Source organism: Sus scrofa, chromosome X, assembly GCF_054392235.1.
Source record: "Sus scrofa isolate SSC_HxYL_T2T_F1_AM1 chromosome X, Sscrofa_HxYL_maternal_Yorkshire_Landrace_v2.0, whole genome shotgun sequence".
Lineage (NCBI taxonomy): Eukaryota > Metazoa > Chordata > Mammalia > Artiodactyla > Suidae > Sus > Sus scrofa.
In genome coordinates, this window is record NC_139401.1 from 27,123,100 (window position 1) to 27,145,672 (window position 22,573).

Consider the following 22,573-nt stretch of genomic DNA (forward strand, 5'->3'; position numbering starts at 1 on the left):
CAGATGAAGACTCAGAAAGAGGTGGTACTTCTGCAGATCTTCAGAGCTTTCTCTCACTGTAACGCTCTCTTCTCCTTTACTCTGCCCTGTGAACCCCATACCCCAAATTCCCAAATTCCCAACTCCATCTTTTCAACTCAAGGACACTGCTGGGCTTAACCTAACATTCACCACCCTACTTTCTGCTCTGAAAACTCTCTCTAGGTATTATGCTGAGTGATCACTGGACTAATTTCTTTTGTTTGCTCTCTTTCAGAGATTACTGCCCCGCACGTGTGTGATGAGAAACATATTTCCCATTTCAAACAATGGAAAATCAGCTCCAACTTGGCATTTCTGCTTAGAACTTTTCATTTCAGGAATGTATTACTGATGTTAATTTGGAGATACCTATATTAGTTAGCAGAAGAAAGGGCTGTAAGGATCCAGAGTGTTATCAAGGCAAGAAATGTATGCATTATTAACAACTGTGTTTTTAAGTCTCATCATGAGTTTTGTGCGAAATTGTAGTTTTCCTTTTTTTTTAAAACAACTATTTTAGAGGTATTTTTAAGTTCGTTTTTAAAAGAACTATTCTTATTTTTGTTCTCCCTTTTGATTTGAAGAAAAATTCAAGGTAATCTGAGCTACCAGAGTGACCAGAAGCCAAGAGTAACTGAAAAGAGTCCAACTAACTTTTGGTAAATTTTAGTAGTTTTGTAAACATACATATAAAATTAGTGCATATAGATACATATGGTTACAATTTTAAAGCTATTAAATTATTAATAAGTTAAAAAGAGTAAGATGTAATGTTCTACATTCTTTTACCAGGAGCAATGACAGGGATTAAAATACTTCTAACTGCATTACTTTCCATGAAGTTATCCTTTGGTTTTTAATAACTGTGAAAGCACATTGAATTGCTGGTGTTTAACTTCCATGACTCATGCAAAACCTAATATATGAAGCACTCAATATTTTTTTATTTGGCTGAATGGTTAATTTGACTATAAATGAACTAATTAAGAAATCTCTAGCTTCTCAGTGACCAACTGACTGATTTAGAGTTTCAAAAACTCTATTTTCTTTCGAAGGATTATATTATCCTGAGTTTTTGTTTAATTCCATAAAAACATTTGAACAATTATTTTTAGGGCTTCATACATAATGTTGTCTGCCTGGAGCACTCATACAACCCATGTCCAACTGCTAAGCTCCCTCACTACTTTTCTACCTGATTACCTGATCAATGTCTCCTCCTCTGAGAAACCTTCATTATATCTAAAATAGCACTCATCACATGTTGACTCAAGAATCATATTTTCTTTGAGAACTGAGAATATATGTTCTTATATATATGTGTCTGTATACTGCATAACTTACATTTGTGAGATGCACACACACACACACACATACACACAAAACACATTCAATTTGTTATTTATTTCTCCCACTAGAATGTAATCTCCCTGACAGAAGCAACAGTTTTTGATGACCACTTTATGCCCCAGGGTACATAAGAGTGAGACATGGAAGAGATATTTAATTAATATTTGTCAAGTGAATGAATAAATGAAGTAAGAGGTGGATGATACACTTCATTACCAAAAGCTTCATCATTAAGACTTTTAGTAATATAGGACACATCTGCTTTCAGTGATAAAGCAGGCTAAGTCCTCTGAAAAACTGCCTGTTACAAGTCACCTAGATATGCTGGATAAACATGACTAACAGGTATTTAATTACATACCTGAGCTTTCAGGAAGCTAAGGGAAATCCCCAGAGCCATACGAAAATGAAGAAGGAAGCTGGGAATCAAGTGATACAATGAAGCTGAAACTATGCTCTTTGCTATTTAGGGAATTCTTTGCCTTTCTCAGTCTCCAAGACACTTGCACCTCCATAGCTGGTGAAGAAGGAGATAAGTCCACGAAGGGAATAGGCGAAGATAGAACAAGAAAAACCCCAGACCAAGCCAAGATCTTCGCCTTCAGTAAAAGGATGAATTAGAGCAAAAAACAAACTTCCTACTAAAGCCCAATGACAAGTAAATTTATCTATCTAGGCTTGGGTTCTGGGAAGAAAATTTAAAACAGTTCCTCTCAGCTTTCACAACTTCATTCCTGCCCTTGCTTATGATATGAGTTCCTATTTTTGCTATCCACATAGTCTGTAAAACTTCTTGCCACAAAATTAATTTAAAGACATTCTGAGTTGGTAGTAATTTGGGCCACCTCACACAGGTAAAATGTATTACCTTTCTGGAAGAAGGTAATCTCGAAAAAGGACTCACCAACTGTCCTCATATAAAATTTCCTGAACTGATGCTCAGAATTCAAAGTTACACAGCAGAAAAAGAAACAAGGTACTATAAGCCAAAGTGAGGATGGAAGAAATGGACAGATTTTGGTGATCTAACAAATTGAGATATTAAAATTACCAGGTAAAGATGATAAGTATGTGTAAAATGTTTAAAGAAATAAAAACAGATGAGAACTTTCTGAAGATGATTACCACATTTGAGAAACAGAACATAAAAATACACAAAATAATCTATACTGTTTAGGGACATATAAATATTGGAATAAAAAAATGAAAAATATTAATATAAACACTAAATTCAGGATAATGATACCTCTGTGAAGAAAGGAGAGGCAGAGAGAAAAGAGAATAATGTAATCTCAGATACATTATTGTATCTGTATCTTGACAGAGGCATAATTTGAATTTTAGGAGAAATGATTTCAAAAGCCAGTAGTAATATATGCCAGTTGATAAGGCATAGTTTTAAAAACTATCTATGATATACTTTCTAGGACTGAATTCAGTTATTGGGACATCTAGATCATGGACCAACATATGCAAACTTTTCAAGAGAAGTTTAGAATTGCACAGTGATTGCAGTTACATTTTTTTTTACAACTGTTTTCTTTCTCAGTTGATTGGACTGTTGTTTTGGGTCTCGGGTATTCAAGACAGTTACCATATCCTTTCCCACAGTCCCATGCCCACCTTCATTTTAAGATCATAAATGATATACAGGTAGAAAAAGCACAATCGAGTAGCATAATAATGATCCTAGGTGAGATTTATGTTAACCTGGAATTGGGCAGAACCTGCAAAATTAAAGTGATTCTATTAGAGCTACTTTAATATTTCATGCATATTTGACTTGAAGATAGAGTGAAAATAGGATTTACTGGGTGGAAGATGGTTTAGTATATCACTTAATATTGGAACCAAGGTTCTGAAACATAGCTATGCATTAACATCATTTAGGAAAGTTTTAAAACATACTGATGCCTGACCCCAGCCCCAGAGCATCTGACTGGATTGGTTTAGAGTGGATCTCAGGCAATGATATTTGTTAAAAAAATTTCCCATATGATTCTAATTTGAAACCAGGAGTTGAGATGCACTTTATTTGAGTAAAATGACATGGACATGGCACACATGTTGCCATGAAACCCTCAAAATAAAGTTGCAGTTTCAGGATCAGCACAGTATTCTGAGTGCTATGCTGCTCTGATTAGCCTGCAAATGGTTTGAAACCTATGTGTTACCCCTGCCCAAGAACTGCAGGAATAAGTTTAGATTGAGGTAAAAGAATTAGGAATATTGGAAGATTCTTACCCCTTTATATTCAGGGCCAATACATTCAGATATGAGTTCAAGTTACCTTATTTCAGATCTCTGGACATTCTGGGATTCAATATAGTTTGAAAAATACTTTCTTAAAACTATAATTTTCTGCTATGGAAAATAGAATCTTAGGATAAAAACAGGGATTGAGGGCTGAGATAAAGGAGAGAACATGAAAATAATGATAATAAAATAATGATAATAAATAAAACAATAATAAATTAAATCCCAGTCACATTTACCAGAACAAATGAATGATTATTTACACTATAAATTTAGTTCATTGTTCCATACATAAAAAAATTATCAATTTCCTCAAAGCAGGGGTAATAACAGAGGTGAAGATATTATATATATATGCAAAATTAAGGGAGAAGTGTTTTGCCTTTGGGGAAAAAAACCTCAGTTCTAAAGAATACTTTTCTCACTAACTTTATCTTTAAATAAATTAAAACAAACTCCATACAATTTTATCTCAGTGTAAATGCATTTGTTCAATTAACAAATAAAACAAAAGGCCTAATTAATACAATAATGATTGTATTCATTATAACAAAAATATGCACAATAAATTTTATTTTAGGTTTACTGAATATGCAAGCTCTGTAACTGACCAAAAATAATCCTATGTTTATATTTTTGTCATTGTGGCATATATCTAAAGCTATGTGGTCCAATATGGTTGCCATCAGCTACATATGGCTATTTATATTAAACTTAATTAAATAAAATTTTAAAACCAGTTCATTATTAGCACGAGCCACATTTTCAGTGCTCAATACAGCCTGATGGAGTTCATGGCTACAGGCTTGGATAACTCAGCTATAGATCATTTCCATCATCACAGAAAGTCTACTGGATAGCACCGAATAATTTGAGCCCTTTTGTTGTTAGCATTTAGCACACTATTCATTGTGTTATCTTATGTATTTTAAGGCAAATAACTTAATTTACTTTTGCTGTTTATGACAATTGCCTAAGACTTCTTCATTTGTATGCCTAGAATCACCATTAAGTATTTTCCTGATATAAATGATATGAATATTAAGACTAAAAGTAGACGTTTTAATGTCAGATAATTATTTTAATTTCAGAAATCCTAGAGGTATCATTTTCCAAGAAGAATTTGATGGTAGTGTAGAAAGTCTGCTAGCTCCTACTTTTTCTTTTCTCCTATTTCCAAGCTTCTTCATAATCCTTACCAAATGCTTACTCTTTAATGTCTAATATTTTTTAAGTTGGATGAAGTTTCTACAAAATGCCCTGTTCTAATACTAGTTTCTGTGAGTAAACTCCCAAATTAAATTCCTGTCCATAATAAAAATATTAACTCTATGTATTGAGTGATTATGAAGTGACAGACATAATCATTGAATATGTATTATCCCATTTAATCTTATGATATTAAAATTATTTTCCTTTAAAAATGAGAAAAACTAGAGTCAGAGAGGCTATATAACTTACATGAGGTCACATAGCATAACTTTGAATATCCTGAGTCTAACCATTTTGATATATATATTATATATTATATATTATATATTATATATATTAACCACTTTTAAGATGGTGTTGCAATCTGGCTATGAAATATGAGCATAGATTCATTGATTCACCAATTGAATTAACTAATTATTATATCTTATTAGTTTCTTCAATAATATTTATTGGGTGCCTGCTATATACTAGACACTTACTGAGATCTGGATGTACAGTTGTGAACAAAAGGGATGAAGTCCCTGCCCTCATGGACCTGTAGAAGCTGAAGTTTCAAGGTAAAGAAACCTAATCAGAAGTTCAGTCATCTGCAAAAGAATCAAAAAGAAAAGCAGGTATCAGCTTCTGAGATCTGCCAATTGGTTGCTAGTCCATTTTGTCAATTTCAACACCCTAAGAGCATTCCATTATTCCACTACTCAGTCATACATCAGCAGGGATGAGGTTAGAATATGTAGTTATATGGAATGATGAGGACCTGGCACACTATAATTATTTCAGAGCAAAGTGATTCAAAAAATAGAACCATTGAAACTTTGGGTAAAAAGAAACAATATCAAGGACAAAAATCTCATCCAATTTAAAGGTTAAAGAAAAGGGACCAAAGATTTTCAAATTGCTTATAACATTTTTAGAACTTCAAATTGTTTTGCTCATCTGAATTACTCTGAAATGACAATGATAATCATTTTGTACATATTTCTTTTTTTTCTTTTTTTTTTTTTTTTTTTTGCTATTTCTTTGGGCCGCTCCCGCAGCATATGGAGGTTCCCAGGCTAGGGGTCGAATCAGAGCTGTAGCCACTGGCCCACGCCAGAGCCATAGCAACACGGGATCCGAGCCGCGTCTGCAACCTACACCACAGCTCACAGCAACGCCGGATCGTTAACCCACTGAGCAAGGGCAGGGACCAAACCCGCAACCTAATGGTTCCTAGTCAGATTTGTTAACCACTGTGCCACGACGGAAACTCCCATTTTGTACATATTTCTAATGTCATAAAACAGACACAATAATTCTGGCATGAAGACTGAGCATAAATTAATTTGGAATGTAAAATTTTTCTAGGTGACCATAATCTGAAGAATTCTCAACAGATCAGCTTTAATTTTAGGTTACTTGGGAGAGAAGTTAATCAGTTAGAATAATAATTTTGTGCGAATAATAATTTTGTGCAAGTATGCATTTCTCTAGTTTTAAGAACAAAAACAGGAGTTCCCATCATAGTGCAGCGGAAACTAATCCGACTAGGAACCATGAGGTTGTGGGTTCCATCCCTGGCCTCGTTCAGTGGGTTAAGGATCCGGCGTTGCCATGAGCTGTGGTGTAGATTGCAGATGCTGCTCGGATATGGCGTTGTTGTGGCTGTGGCGTAGGCCGGCGGCAATAGCTCCGATAAGGCCCCTAGCCTGGGAACCTCCACATGCCACAAGCGCGGCCCTAAAAAGACAAAATAAATAAATAAAAAAGAACAAAAACAAAAAACACATTCATATAATAGTTGCCAGAATAACTGAATCCTTTGACTGCCTCAATATGGCAATTCCTGTTGGCTCATTTCATTGTAAAATATTTTGTAAATCATTGAAGCAAATCCAGGAAGACGGTAAGAAAATAATAATAGCAAAATGCATCACCTTGATTCATATATTAATAAACACTCTGCCCTAGGGAAATGCATTGATGTAATAAAATACTTTTAAAGAAATTATATCTGCAATAGGAATAATTCAAGAATACAGTTATATACTTAGGTGGAAAGACTGTGACATATACTGTAATCTCCTATTTTTCTCGTCGAATCAAGATCTAAATATTTATGAGGATTTATGCAGCATCTGCTAGTAAATGTGCACTCTAATACATTTTTACTCCTCAAAATTTGAAGAAAAATATGCAAAAAAAACTTAGGTAACATTTTTGCAGAGTAAGATCAATTCATTGACATATTAGTCTATGAAGCAAAGTAATCATGCATTATTCAAAGAATTAAGCCACCTTCTATGAGACTTATGTCCTTTGGGTTTAGATATAAATAGCATGATTTATTTTTTAGAGTAGTTTGGAAATAAAATGTAAAAGGGTCAATCTGCATTTTAGTAGATGAAAAGCAGTAATTTCCAGATATTCATTTGTTTCTAGAAAAAAGTATTCAGCACATATTTCAACCCAATCACAGTGTCACATAATGTGATGAGCACAAAAATGCTGAGGTATTGCCTCCATCTCTTAAAAAAATTTTTATTGATACAGATAAAAAGCACAACCCTGCATAATGCTACAGGAAGAAATTATCTAAATTGTATTATATATATATTATACACAATTATTATATATTATAAAAGAATAACTAGAATTAACAAACACATATAATCTTAACATCTTATAAAAAACAATCCTAACAAAATAGTTCTTAGTGAAGAAAACAAGTTTTAAAATGTAAACATCTATTAATATTCTAGCTGAACTATTTGATAGCTGTTCTTTTAAGTTATGTTTAGAATACAAATATATACTGTGCTTTAATTTATCAGATTCTTCAGGAATAACAATTCCCTAACCTTCACCCTAGGCGAAACTAGCCTTCATATACTTATACCTGCCCTTGATGTTTTTTTGCTTACAACTAGAAGCACTTTTCTCTGAAGCAGCCAAAAATAAGTGACTGATAGGTTATTCAAAAAAATTCAATACAGAAAAAATAAAAACAAAAATAAATAAAAGTATATATGTATATTTATAGGTGTGTGTGCATATATATGTATACTTAAAAATGTTCATTTAACTCTTCATTTTAACTTAAACTAAGTGGTCATTTCATTTTATACTTTTTTAGTGAAGTGCCAAGACAGTTTCTTTTTTATTTGATTTTCTGTTTTGTAAAATTTTATTTTATTAAAGTATAATGGATTTACAATGTTGTGTTAATTTCTGCTGTACAGGACAGTGATTCAGCTATATATGTATACATATATACATACATACACATTTTTTAAAAATTGCTATTTCCCCAATAAAATTTTTTTCTACTATATAGCACGGTGAACCAGTTACACATACACATTCTATTTTCTCACATTATCATGCTCCATCATAAGTGACTACATGTAGTTTCCAATGCTACACAGCAGGATCAAATTGCTAATCCATTCCAAAGGCAATAGTTTGCATCTATTAACTCAAAGCTCTCCACCTGCCCCACTCTCTCCCCCTCCCCCTTGGCAACCACAAGTCTATTCTCTAAGTTCACGATTTTCTTTTCTGTGGAAACGTTCCTCTGTGCCATCCTATTAGATTCCAGATATAAGTGATATCATATGGTATTTGTCTTTCTCTTCCTGACTTATTTCACTCAGGATGAGAGTCTTTAGTTCCATCCATGTTGCTGCAAATGGCATTATATCGTTCTTTTCCATGGCTGAGTAGTATTCCAATGTGTATATATACCACATCTTCTGAATCCAATCATCTGCCGATGAACATTTGCGTTGTTTCCACGTCTTAGCTATTGCGAATAGTGCTGCACTGAACATGAGGGTGCATGTGTCTTTTTTAAGAAAAGTTTTGTCTGGATATATGCCCAAGAGTGGGACTGCTGGATCATATGGTAGTTCTATGTATAGTTTTCTAAAGTACCTCCATACTGGTCTCCATAGTGGCTGTACCAGCTCATATTCCCACCAACAGTGCAGGAGGGTTCCCTTTTCTCCATACCCCCTCCAGCATTTGTTATTTGTGGACTTATTCATGATGGCCATTCTGACTGGGGTGAGGTGGTATCTCATGGTAGTTCTGATTTGCATTTCTCTTATAATCTGGGATGTTGAGCATTGTTTCATATGCTTGTTGGCCATCTGTACATCCTCCTTGGAAAAATGTCTATTCAGGTCCTTTGCCCATTTTTTCCATTGGGTTGTTGGCTTCTTTGCTGTTGAGTTGTATAAGTTGCTTATATATTCTAGAGATTAAGCCCTTGTCAGTTGCATCATTTGAAACTATTTTCTCCTATTCCGTAAGTTGTCTTTTTGTTTTCTCTTTGGTTTCCTTTGCTGTGCAAGAGCTTGTCAGTTTGATTCGGTCCCATTGGTTTATTTTTGCTCTCATTTCTGTTGCCTTGGGAGACAGACCTGAGAAAATATTCATAAGGCTGATGTCAGAGAGTGTTTTGCCTATGTTCTCTTCTAGGAGTTTGATGGTGTCTTGTCTTACATTTAAGTCTTTCAGCCATTTTGAGTTTATTTTGGTGCATGGTGTGAGGGTGTGTTGTAGCTTCACTGCTTTGCATGTGGCTGTCCAGGTTCCCCAGAAATACTTGCTGAAAAGACTGTTTTTTCCCATTTTATGTACTTGCCTCTTTTGTCAAAGATTAATTGCCCATAGGTGTCTGGGTTTATTTCTGGGTTCTCTGTTCTGTTCCATTGGTCTGTCTGTGTGTTTTGGTAGCAGTACCACACTATCCTGATGACTGTGGCTTTGTAATATTGCCTGAAGTCTGGGAGAGTTATGCCTCCTTCTTGGTTTTTGCAGGAGGGTGGGGTGGTTCCACATAAATTTTTGGATTGTTTGTTCTAGTTCTGTGGAAAATGTCATCAGTCATTTGATAGGGATTGCATTGAATCTGTAGATTGCTTTGGGTAGGATGGCCATTTTTACAATATTAATTTTTCCAACCCAGGACCATGGAATATCTTTCCATTTCTTTACATCTTCTTTAATTTCCTTGATTAATGCTTTATAGTTCTCGGCATATAAGTCTTCTACCACCTTGGTCAGGTATATTCCCAGGTATTTGATGTTTTGGGGTGCAATTTTAAAAGGTATCATATTTTTTTATTCCTTTTGAATTAGAAAAAGAAGAACCAACAAAACCTAAAGTCAGCAGAAGGAAGGAAATCATAAAGATCAAAGGGAAAATCAATAAAATGGAGATTCAAAAAACAATAGAAGAAATCAATAAAACCAAGAGCTGGTTCTTTGAAAAGGTAAAAAAAAATTGACAAACTTTCTGACTAAACTCACCAAGAAGAGGAGAGAAAAAACCCAAATAAACAAAATCAGAAATGAAAAAGAAGTCACAACGGATACTGCAAAAATACAAAAAACTGTGAGAGAATACTATGAACAACTGTACACTAACAAATTTGACAACCTAGAAGAAATGGACAACTTTCTAGAGATTTACAGCCTGCCAAAACTGAATCAAGAAGAAAGAGATCAACTGAACAGACCGATCAGTAGAAACGGAATTGAATGTGTCATAAAAACACTCCCTACAAATAAAAATTCAGGACCAGATGGCTTCACAGGTGAATTGTACCAAACATACACAGAGGAACTTATACCCATCATCCTTAAACTGTTTCAAAAGGTTGAAGAAGAAGGAACACTTCCAAAGACATTCTATGTTGCCACCATCACCCTAATTCCAAAGCCAGACAAAGATACCACCAAAAAAAGAAAACTATAGGCTAATATCTTTGATGAATATAGATGCAAAAATTATTAACAAAATTTTAGCCATCTGACTGCAACACATGTAAAAAAGATCATACACCATGACCAGGTGGGATTCATCCCAGGTGTACAAGGATAGCTCAACATATGCAAATCAATCAACGTCATACACCACATTAACAAAAGAAAAGTCAAAAAACACATGATCATCTCAATAGATGGGGAGAAAGCATTTGACAAAGTCCAACATTCATTCGTGATCAAAACTCTTAGCAAAGTAGGTATAGAGGGAACATAGCTTAACATCATAAAAGCCATTTACGACAAACTCACAACAAATACAATACTCAGTGGAGAAAATCTGAAAGCTTTCTCACTAAAACCTGGAACAAAACAAGGATGCCCACTCTCACCACTGTTATTCAACACAGTATTGGAAGTCCTAGCCACAGCAATCAGACAAACAAAAGAAATAAAAGGCATCCAAATAGGAAGAGAAGAGGTAAAAATGTCACTGTATGCAGATGACATGATACTATACATAGAAAACCCTAAGGACTCAACCCAAAAACTACTTGAACTGATCAAAAAATTCAGCAAAGTAACAGGATATAAGATTAACATTGAGAAATCAGTTGCATTTCTGTATACTAACATTGATTTGATTTTTGAGTTTGATTTTGCGACTGTAATTTCCACAGTCATGTGCATCATTTATAAGTTCTAGTTTTAGTTGTTTTTTTAAAATAAGGTGGAAACCCAAAGACACATACAAAGGACTTTGTATAAAAATTATTTCTAGCATATGATTTTTCTGATTTTTACAAGTGTCTTCCACATGTTTTAGCAGCTCACATTTATCAAATATTAGCAAAAGAATTTGACTTAGTGCTTATAGATAAAAATATATTTCAGCACTTGAATTTTTTGTGTGTTTTGTTCATATGGAACTAAATTATACAATTAAAACAAGCAAAAATGGCACAACAACCTTGAGGTGAGAAAGTATAACTGACTCTTTGATAAGCAAATAACTCAATTAATGGAGGAGAACGTTCAAGGGTGTCCTAGAGAGTAGACTTGTAGCCATGAGCATTCAGGGTGTTGAGAGCATCTGTCAGTATGTTTTTTGGAGGTATTTAGGACAGTTGCTTAGTCCAGTGCATCAATACATAAACAAATGCTTATAAGATTATCATAAAGTATACCAGGCATTCAGGTAAGCATTTTAAAAACATTAGTGGAGTTCTCGTCGTGGCTCAGTGCTTAATGAATCTGACTAGGAACTATGAGACTGCGGGTGATCCCTGGCCTTGCTCAGTGGGTTAAGGATTCAGCGTTGCTGTGAGCTGTGGTGTAGGTCACAGACATGGCTCAAATCCCATGTCGCTGTGGCTCTGGCGTAGGCCAGCAGCTACAGCTCCGATTCGACCCATAGCTTGGGAACCTCCATATGCCGCAGGAGCAGCTCTAGAAAGGGCAAAAAAAAGGACAAAAAATAAATAAAATAAATAAATAAAAACATTAGTATATTTAATCATCATGATAACATGAGAATCCTGTAAAACAGGCATTATTATCTCATTTTTACAAATGAAGAAAGTGAGTCTTGGTGAGGTAAAATGCTTTACTCAAAGCAATTCCAGTTAATAAATATCACAGCTAAAACTGGAAACTTGTTCTAAACAGTACAGTCTCTAGTATAGCTTTGATTATTCCATATAATGTTTAATAGTTATTTATTGGTATCCAGATAGATTGGAAATTCTTTAAGGGAAGAACCCAGTCTTTTTTCATTACAGTATCCCCTATGTCCATATATGTACGTATGCTTTAAATAGATAGACCCACAAAACAGATGCATGATTTCTTGAGGAAACATTAACTTATTCAGACAGTAACTCGTTAAATTGATCCTGGTCTAACTGGGAATAGTTTGGAGCAGAACAGTTTCTCTTCCTTGCTTTTAAAAAAAAAGTCTTCTTAACAAATTTTAAGTGTATGAGACATTATTGTTGACTAAAGGTGCTAAATGAAATAAGCAAAACAAAGAAAGACAAGTAACTGCATTTTTCCACTTATATGAGGCACCTAAAGCAGTCAAATTCACAAAATTGAAGACTGGAGTCGTGGTTATCAAGCTTTAGGGGAAGAGGGAAATGGGGAGTTATGAATCAACAGACAAAAATTTCAGTTCTGTCTCTTGCTTTTTAAATATGGTACACTGGATAGAGAATGTTATTTCTTAACATTCTCTAAGATTTTTCCATTTAAATTATTATCTACAAGCTTTATTCAGTTGTTACTTGTGTGTAAATGTGTGCTTTTTGCATGTAAAATGATCTTGCAGAAAATAGATTGGCTTTATATAATATAAATGAAATATATAATCTCATGATCAAAAATAATGCTATTTCTGATATAACTTATTGATTTACTTTGAGTTTCTTTAAATTGAAGCTCAGGTTCTGATATAAGGATGGTGATTACTGGTTATTAAAGTTAGTCAATGTAAATTGTACAACAGCAATATATTTTTTAAAGATCATTCTATTAGAAGGACCTACTAATGTTAAGTAGTAGAAATGGTGATACTGTTAATTAACATTTAATTCTGTTGGGGATGACCCTAAGCAAATTGAACATGCAAAACTCAGGAATTTTTGGTTTGTTTATTTTTAATAAACAGCCAACAAAATACTTTATATGAATAAGGGTTAGCTACTTCCCTTAAACAGTGTAATCACGTTATTATGAAATCAAGTCTTAGAACAAGTTCTAGAAACATGTATTAGCAAAGAGGCAAAAACAGTTCATATTGGAGCTCATTCTGTAAGCCTGATGAAGTCTTAGCTCTCTGTCATTTAAAGAGTTTGACCTATTGCCCCCCCCCCCAACAAGACATATTGATTCAACATATTAGAAGTAGGACAAAATTACTCTTATGGTCAGCATTAGGTAACAACGATCTTTCTAAACCAAAGGCAGGATACATGACAGATTATAGACCTAGTCTTTGGCACCATCCCTAAGGGTAGAAGCTGCAAACCTTGCTCAATTTTTATGTCCTGTTTATTCAAGGGTGGAGAGCATCTTTATACTATTTTAGACAATTGATGTAAGTTGAAAGCTTTTAGTTTCACTAATTACCATCCATTTCTAACAGGTGCCATGCCAATTAATAAGCTAGCCACTAATTTAATCAATGCAAACCTATTTCTGACATGAAATATGGTGATTAGCAAAACATCTGGATATGATCAAAGACATAGAGAGCTAATGTGTTTGTAATCACTGCCTCTGGAGCAGGAAGGATGTCTTCTCTGAAAAAGTGTTTTTTCTGACTGCCCCTGGAGTGGAGATTCCTGGTTAAAATACATTAACTGCCTATGCTGAAATATTTTTTCTTTTTGTCTTTTGTCCTTTTTAGGGCTGCACCCATGGCATATGGAGGTTCCCAGGCCAGGGGTCCAATCGGAGCTGTAGCCGCTAGCCTACACCAGAGCCACAGCAATGATAGTTCCGAGCCACATCTGTGACCTACACCACAGCTCACGGCAACGCCAGAGCCTCAACCCACTGAGCAAGGCCTGGGATCAAACTCGCAACCTCATGGTTCCTAGTTGGATTCATTTCCGCTGCACCACGACAGGAACTCCTATGCTGAAATATTTTTAAGCAAATTAAAATATCATTAAATTTTTTTACTATGATTAGGAATTCAGTTCCTAACAAATGGAAAATAAGAAGGGATAAAGGCAGAGAAAATAAGCTCATTTATAGTATATATTGCTTTCTATATAGTTACACTTTCTATATACACCTAATGCATTAATTCACAATGTGGTTCACTTAACAATAATATCCCTCTGTTTGGGACCAGCTGTGTGATATTTGATGGGATACACTGAACGGAGTGGTGAGGAAGGATGTAGCTACCATCTAGAGAGTCTAATAAGTGAAGGCATATTCTGTAAAGTTAACAGGCAGTATGTGTCTCTGTCATAGCCCTGACAATTTGCCAATTCAATCCACTACTCTTTCAATATTTGTTCAATTTCTATTTGGAGGACAAGGTGATTGCTATGTGCAAGGGTCTTAAGAAGGGCAAATCTGCTTGTCAAAAAAAAAGCCCTGCCTATATATAGATAGGATAATTTTATACATTAGAGTATAGCTAGTATAATTTTATAGGTTATTATACTATATATAGATAGTATAAATTTATAATTTATACTATCCCACTCACTAACATTATCAGATCATTGTTTACTTAGAGTGTAGAATCAATGAACAATCTAGTGATCCTCTGTTGTTACTGTTAAAACTCCCTTATAAGATGTGGAAAAAAAGGAACCCTTATACACAATGTTAGTGGGAATGTAAATTGATATAGCAATTATGGAAAACAGTATGAAAGTTCCTCAAAAAACTAAAAATAGAAATTCCATATGATCAAGCAATCCCACTTCTGAGTATACAGTCAAAGGAAAGAAAATCACTACCTGCAGAGACATCTGTATTCTCAGGTTCACTGCAGCATTATTCATAGTTGACAAGATAGGGAAACAAACTAAGAGTCTGTCAAGAGATGGATGGATAAAGAAAATGTGGCACGCACACACACATACAATGGAATATTATTTAGCCTTTAAAAATAAAGAAATCCTGCTATTGTGACAATATGGATAAACCAGGGAACATTATGCTAAATAAGCCAAACACAGAAAGAGAAATAATGTATGACATAATTTCACTTATATGTGGAATCTAAAAAGAATGCTGAACTCACAGTAACAAAGAATAGAATGGAGATTACCAGAGGCTGAAGAGTTAGTGAAAAGGGGAGATATTAATAAAAGGGTATAAACTCACAGTTGCAAGATGAATAAATTCTAGAGACCTAATATACAGTATGGTGATGACAATTAATAATAATAATAAATTATATCCTTGAAATTCGCCAAGAGTGGAGGTGTTAACTATTCTCGCTACAGAAAAAAAGGTAACCATATAAGGTGATGGATATGTTATTTAGCTTCATTGTAGTAATCATTTCATAATGCATATATCAAAACATTACATCTTACCCCTTAAATACATACAATGTTTGTCAATCATTTCTCAATAAAGCTGGAAAAATGAGGATGCTGAAGGAGCATAAAATAAAACAAAAAGCCTACTGTCCTCCTATAATTATCTCACCCTAAGTGGCTTGCCAAAATAAAATATGTCCTGTGATTGTACTAAGTATACTTCCAAAGAGAAGTTCGAGAAATTAAATTTCATCCAATTTTTTATATTTTCATTGACATTTTAGATTGTCATGGTAATAGATTTTCCTGCTGAGTACCTGTATGTCTACCCTAATTTAGCTCTAAATACATATATATATATATATACACATACATATGTATATAGCTTTTTAGTCAGTCATGGGCATACAATAATAATAAAATACAGATATACACACACAAACACACACAGTTTTCCCGGAAGGGAAATAATACACCTCAGCTTTTACCGATTAATGATTATTCCTGGGAATCTTATGAAGGTTTTGTTCTTTAATTTAAAATATGACTTTTAAAATGATTTGGTCTTTCTATGAGAATGCAGGGATGTTGTGTCATGGGCTGAAATTATTAATGTGCATAAATACTCCTTTTCTTTGAGGCATGTGAGAACATTCTATTTCTTTCTTCACTCCTTGAAAGTAGGTGTGGCCATGTGACCTTTTCAGTCAATAAGTCATAGGCAGAAGTGACATGTGTCACTCCAAGGCTTGAGAATTTAAGTGCTGGTGCAAGATCCTCCAGGACCGCTCTTCCTCTGACATGACAAACAGAAAAGCATATGTGAAATGGGAGACCCCATCAGGCTATGTCTCTAACTACCTACAATTACCACAGCTCCCCTACTAACCAGAGGATGTGCAAGAAGTAAACCTTTGCTGTTTCAAACTGAGGTTAAAAAAATAAACCAAAAAAGCAGTGAAAGAACAACAATAAAGCCAGAACCGAACTGAGCCTGAACTACCCAGCACTTGTCCTTTAATACAAAACCAGAAAACTCCTTTTTCTAGGTATACAAGAATCACATAATTATGTAATATTATTTTACAGACTATTTTTTGTAGCTGAAATAATTTCTTTCTTTTTTGTTTGGTTTTCAGGGCCACACATGAGGCATATTTATGTTCCCAGACTAGGGGTTGAATCAGAGCTGCAGTTGCCTGCCTATACTACAGTCGCAGCAACGCCAGATCCAAGCCGCATCTGGGACCTACACTGCAGCTCAGGGCAACATCCAATCCTTAGCCCACTGAGTGAGGCCACAGACTGAACCCACATCCTCATAGCTACCAGTAGGATTCGTTACCACTTAGCCACAATGGCAACTCCCTGAAATAATTTCTCAATTAAATCAAAGTTGCTGTTAGCAGAATGCTGGTTATTTCACACAGTCATAAATTAGTTCTCTATATACATTCAGCAGTTTAAAGGTTATCTCTTCATAGAAATGAGACAGTGCTAGAACATCAAAAGAAAATGGCAAATGTTTAAATCAATCATAGGGTACAATAATAGAAATATTATATATCTTCTTATAGCTCTTTTAATTGTGCCACACTGGTTGAGAACTAAATTAAAATAATTAAATTGCTTTAAAAAATCTATAATCAAGAAGTGATATGAGCCATCCAAATGTCTATTAAAATTTACCTAGTTCATCTACTATATACTTTTAATTTTTTGGTAAAAATTATTACTTGTCTATGCTATAAGGAATTATACAGAAATATGAAGGCTTGTTCTTTTTCCTTAATACATAGCATTAAGATAACTTTAATGTGGGAGTTTCCTGGTGGCCTAGCGGATTCAGCTTTGTTACTGCTGTGGTTTGGGTTTGATCCCTGGCCTAGGAACTTCCACATGCCACAGGTGTGGCCAAAATAAGAGATAATATTAATGTGATTTTAAGATCAAATATTAATTACCACTGAATATTATAAATTATTTCTTTTCTCCTGCAAACTTCTGTATGCCTATTCTATTTCCATACTTCAGAAGCTCTAGAATTCATCTACTTGGAACATTCTACCAACTCCTGCACCTCTAATGTTTAACCAAGGAAAATTAAAAACCCAAGGAAAAATTTAAAGTGAGCAACTAATACAAATTCCACTCTGTGTACTGTTTACTTCAAAACAGTATCATTATAATCTAAGAAGTTAAAATAATATGACACTTTAACCTCTAAGTTAATCAATTTAAGAGAATACAGGGAGTACTATTTTCAAGAGATTGACTGAAATCAAACCTTTGGGCTGGTATAAGAATAATTAAGAAATGGCTTCAGGTTCCAGAGTAATAGCTATCTATGTACACGTTATCAGCAGCCGATTGGCTCCAATTATTCCTTCAGACATCCAAGAAAGACCATAGACATAAAAAGCTCTTGCTCATTTGCATATTCATAATACCTCAGTGAATCACCAGGACTGGCACTGATGCTGCCTGAATATTAATGCAGAGCCAACAGCTGAGCTGAAGGGCAAAGCAATATATAGAAACAAACTGCAATTTCCCTCTGGAATTCATGATCTAACTTAATGGTGGACAGCTTTTAAAAACTATTATTATTATTACTATTTCATTCCTTATTACAATGTTTCCCTTAGAGTATTTAGTCAGATCGACACAGGATTACAGTGCTGATTTGCTACTTTAAATCAGATTTGATCACTCAGTCTTCTTTTACACCCATAAACCACAAAATTACTCAAGCTTACATGCTAAATATCTATGCGGTATGCACCCCCAAAAAGGAGTATCCAAGCCACACACTGCATCCAGCTGAAGGGTATTCTATTTTTATATGCTTTTAAAAGCTTCACATTTGTAAGCAGTTAAAAGTTCGGATAGTTAAGTACCTTTGCCTTCAATTCTTCTCCTTGCTCTGCCCTTTAATTTCATGTAAAAACCTCTGTCTCCTGACCCCACCCTCTGTCACAGCTCAAATGGATATTTCTGCCTTGGCTTCTGCAGAGAGCCACAGCTTGAGGCTTCCGGAAGAAATGCTGCAATTCCTCCCATGAGATGTAGCAGAATATTTGTGGAAGAGTATGTAGGAGGGAGATATGTATTTGAGGGTTGCATGTGTGATGTATTTGTAGCATCGTCATTACATTTATACATCTGTGATCACAAGACTGTTTATTATAGGATTCTATTTTCCTTGGAGAAGTGGCAGATTAGACAAAACTCTCCCAAGCATTTGCATTTCCTTTTCCTGAAGAAGGTGCTGTCTGCCAACAGCGGTTTCAGAAACAAACAGAAGTAGATAAAACAGTATTTCTTTAAAAACAACCTCAGGTTGAGAAAATAGAGTTCTGTACCTTACTGATTATCATACTGTTTTGCTTTATTTATTTTCATTAGACTTCTACTTCAAATGATAGTAAATAATAACCACAGCAATAGCTAATCTATATTGATCATACATTCTATCAGTCAATTTTTGCTGCATAACAAACTTCCTCTATAATCAGTGGCTTAAAGCAATAAACTGTAATTTCTCATGTGTCTATGAGTTGCCTGGGGTTTGGCTGATCTGGGGGTAGGCTCAGCTTGACATTTCCGTTTCAGGCTGTGACAGTCAGTGTGGTCCTACTTCTCACTGCAGGTCTACAACTTGTTTGGAATGACTGTTCCATTTCTCAACATTCTACTCATGGTGTTAGCAGGGGTACAAGAATATAGGCAGAATATATGAGGCTTCAAGGCTTAGGATAAGACACAGAACACGCACTTTCTCTTTATTCTAATAGTCAAAGCCAAGCATCAGGAAGAGATACATTATCTCCTTAATGAAAGAGACTGACAAGTCACATGACAAAAGGAGGTGAAATTTTTAAACTAATAACACAATGTACTACCCAGAATGTTATATACATAATTTCATTTATGTATAATACATATGTATTATTTGTATTATATTACATTATTTTATTTTATATTTATATTATTATGTATAATACATAATACATATTCATTTATTCTTCAGAGTAGTCCCATGTATTACTGCCATCATTATTTCACAAATAAGAAATTGAGGGGAGCTGCCATTATGGCTCAGCAGTATTGAACCTGACTAGTATTCATGAGGATGTGGGTTCGATCCTTGGCCTCACTCAGTGGGCTAAGGATCTGGCATTGCCGTGAGCTGTGGTGTAGGCCGCAGACGTGGCTTGGATCTAGCATTGCTATGGCTGTGGAGTTGGCTGGAAGCTGCAGCTCTGATTCGACCACTAGCCTGGACATTTCCATATACCATGGGTGTGGCCATAAAAAGACAAAAAAAAAAAAAAAAAAAGAAAAGAAAAAAAGAAATTGAGCTTCAGAGGGGCTAAGTAACTTGTTTAGGAACACAATGCTAGCAAATGATAAGGCAATGATTGACATATAAGCAATTCTTAAAGATTATGCAATTTTTCTGAAAGATTCCACTCTACATGGTTTTGAATAATATTTCCATACTTAATACAGAGATTACAAAGATATGGGATATAACGTTCACTCATCATTATAATGATAATGAGTAAGGACAGAGTATAACAAAATTTCTGCTATAATACTATTCATTTCTAGAACATCACATCCATAAAATTCATTTACACATGAGACAGAATAAGGATAATGTCCTTAGTAGGGGAGAACCACAGGCAAATTAATAAATTAAACTTTCATTTCTGGTTCTTTTGTGATAAATACTTATTCCTTAGAACAAGACCCTCTTCCTTGACAACAAACACCACATATAAAAATTATAACTGATTTTATTTTATAAAAAATGTGCACCAACTAGTTTTGTAGACTCAAACACCATTCATCAAAAGCTACAAATGACTATAATGACAGAGGGCTTTATTAAATGGAAGGTAACTTTTACTGTGCCAGAAGAAATGTAAGTACACTCATCATTAGAGTATTTTCTAATCATCTCCTTGGCAATCAATAGCAATATGGTTTTAGAATATGTTTATATTTGTATTGGATTCTTGATTTTCTTTTTTTTTTTTTTTTTTTGCTTTTTAGGGCCACATCCGCAGCATATGGAGGTTCCCAGACTAGGGGTCAAATCGGAGTTGTTGCCGCCGGCCTACGCCAGAGCCACATCAACACCAGATCCGAGCCGTGTCTGTGACCTACACCACAGCTCATGGCAACACCAGATCCTTAACCCACTGAGCGAGGCCAGGGATCAACCTGCAACCTCATGGCTCCTAGTTGGATTCGTTTCCACTGCGCCACAATGGGAACTCCAGGTTTCTTAATTTTCATATTTTCATTTTTTTTGTCTAACAGTTATTTTCAGAAATTTGAAGAGGTTTAGTTGAACCAAAAATTAAGCCTGTACCACAGGACTTCGTGATAATTCTATATTGCTTTCATATTGTTCCTCACTGTATAAAGCATGGCTTGGTAAATGCCACAAATTGTTAAAAGAGCATAATTTGCTATAATAAACATGAAAAGAAGAATGGGGAAAATTAAATAAGATGGACTCTGACATAAATCCAACCTCCATGTCACAAGATTTCTCCCCAAGATTAAGCCATACACAGAGACAGATTTTATTTGGGAGTAAGATTAGCATTTGTAGAAACCGGAATGCTAAAAATATTGAAATGAATGTCTATGTGTAGCTTGTGAAATAATATATAATCCTTGTCTTAGATGGACACTATTATGTTATTCAAGATTAATAGTTGCATTGAATCATACTTGGTCCACTTCCTTTTCTTCGTATCAAAAACATTTCAGAATCTAAGTGAAGAGTGGAAGCTAGGAAGCAGAGAGCATTTCTGAGTGTGTTTATTCTGAGGAAAGTGCAGAGTATATAGTAAATACTCAATTATTAGTTTTGAAGAATGCAGTATTATTTATTTATTTATTTATTTTTGGTCTTTTTAGGGCCACACCTGAGGCATATGGAGGTTCCCAGGCTAGGGGTCCAATCAGAACTATAGCCACCGGCCTACGCCAGAGCCACAGCAACGTGGGATCTGAACCTACACCACAGCTCACAACAATGCCCAAGCCTTAACACACTGAGTGAGGCCAGGGATCGAACCCATGTCCTCATGGATGCTAGTCGGGTTAGCTAACCGCTGAGCCATGACGGGAAGTCCCGAAGAATGCAGTATTATTATGAACTTTTACACAACCGGACTTAAATACAACCAGGTTCCTTTTTTTTTTTTTTTTTGGCTGCATGCATGGCATGTGGAAGTGGAAGTTCTGAGGCCAGGGACTGAACCCTCGCCAGAGCAGTGACCCTTGCCAGGGCAGTGACAATGCTGGAAACTTAACCTGCAGAGCCACCAGGGAAATCCCTAGAACTGGGTTCTTAACAGTTGAATGACCTTAGTCAACTTACTTAACACTACAAAGGCCAGTTTTGTTTTGTTTTTATCTGTAAAAATGGGCTGCTAATGTCACAAAGTTTAGAGGAAGAAATTAAAGTAATTACTAAGTTTCTCCAACCTTTATTTATTTATTTATTTATTTATTTATTTATTTATTTATTATCTTTTTAGGGCTGGACCTGCGACATATGATGGTTCCCAGGCTAGTGGTAAGTCGGAGCTGCAACTGCCAGCCTAAGCCACAGCCAGAGCAACGCTGGATCTATGCAGCATCTGTGACCTACACCACAGCTCACAGCAATGCCAGATCTTTAACCCAGGGATCGAATCCACGTGCTCAAGGATACCAGTCAGGTTAGTTAACCCCTGAGCCACTGGAACTCCTCTCCGATCTTTGACTGATGAGTTAAAATGGAATTCTATTATTAATTTTAGAATTTAATTATACTGGCCCCCACTTGCTGAGGTAGAACTTCAATCCCTGCACCCTAAATCTCTCCCAGTTATATTTGGATGTCCTCTATGAGGTACTCAAACTTGCTCGTGAGAGGTCTTCTCCCATTT

General features: G+C 35.1%; 1 long non-coding RNA gene across 4 annotated transcripts in view; it reads right to left on the reverse strand.

Moving 5' to 3' along the window:
* LOC146394520 (uncharacterized) overlaps window positions 1–22,573 on the reverse strand; it is a 319,831-nt gene that overhangs the window by 289,294 nt on the left and 7,964 nt on the right. For all 4 annotated transcript variants that reach the window (XR_014835589.1, XR_014835590.1, XR_014835588.1 and 1 more), the window contains exon 2: window positions 5,322–5,429. This is a non-coding gene — a long non-coding RNA (uncharacterized LOC146394520). The remainder of the gene's footprint in view (window positions 1–5,321; window positions 5,430–22,573) is intronic.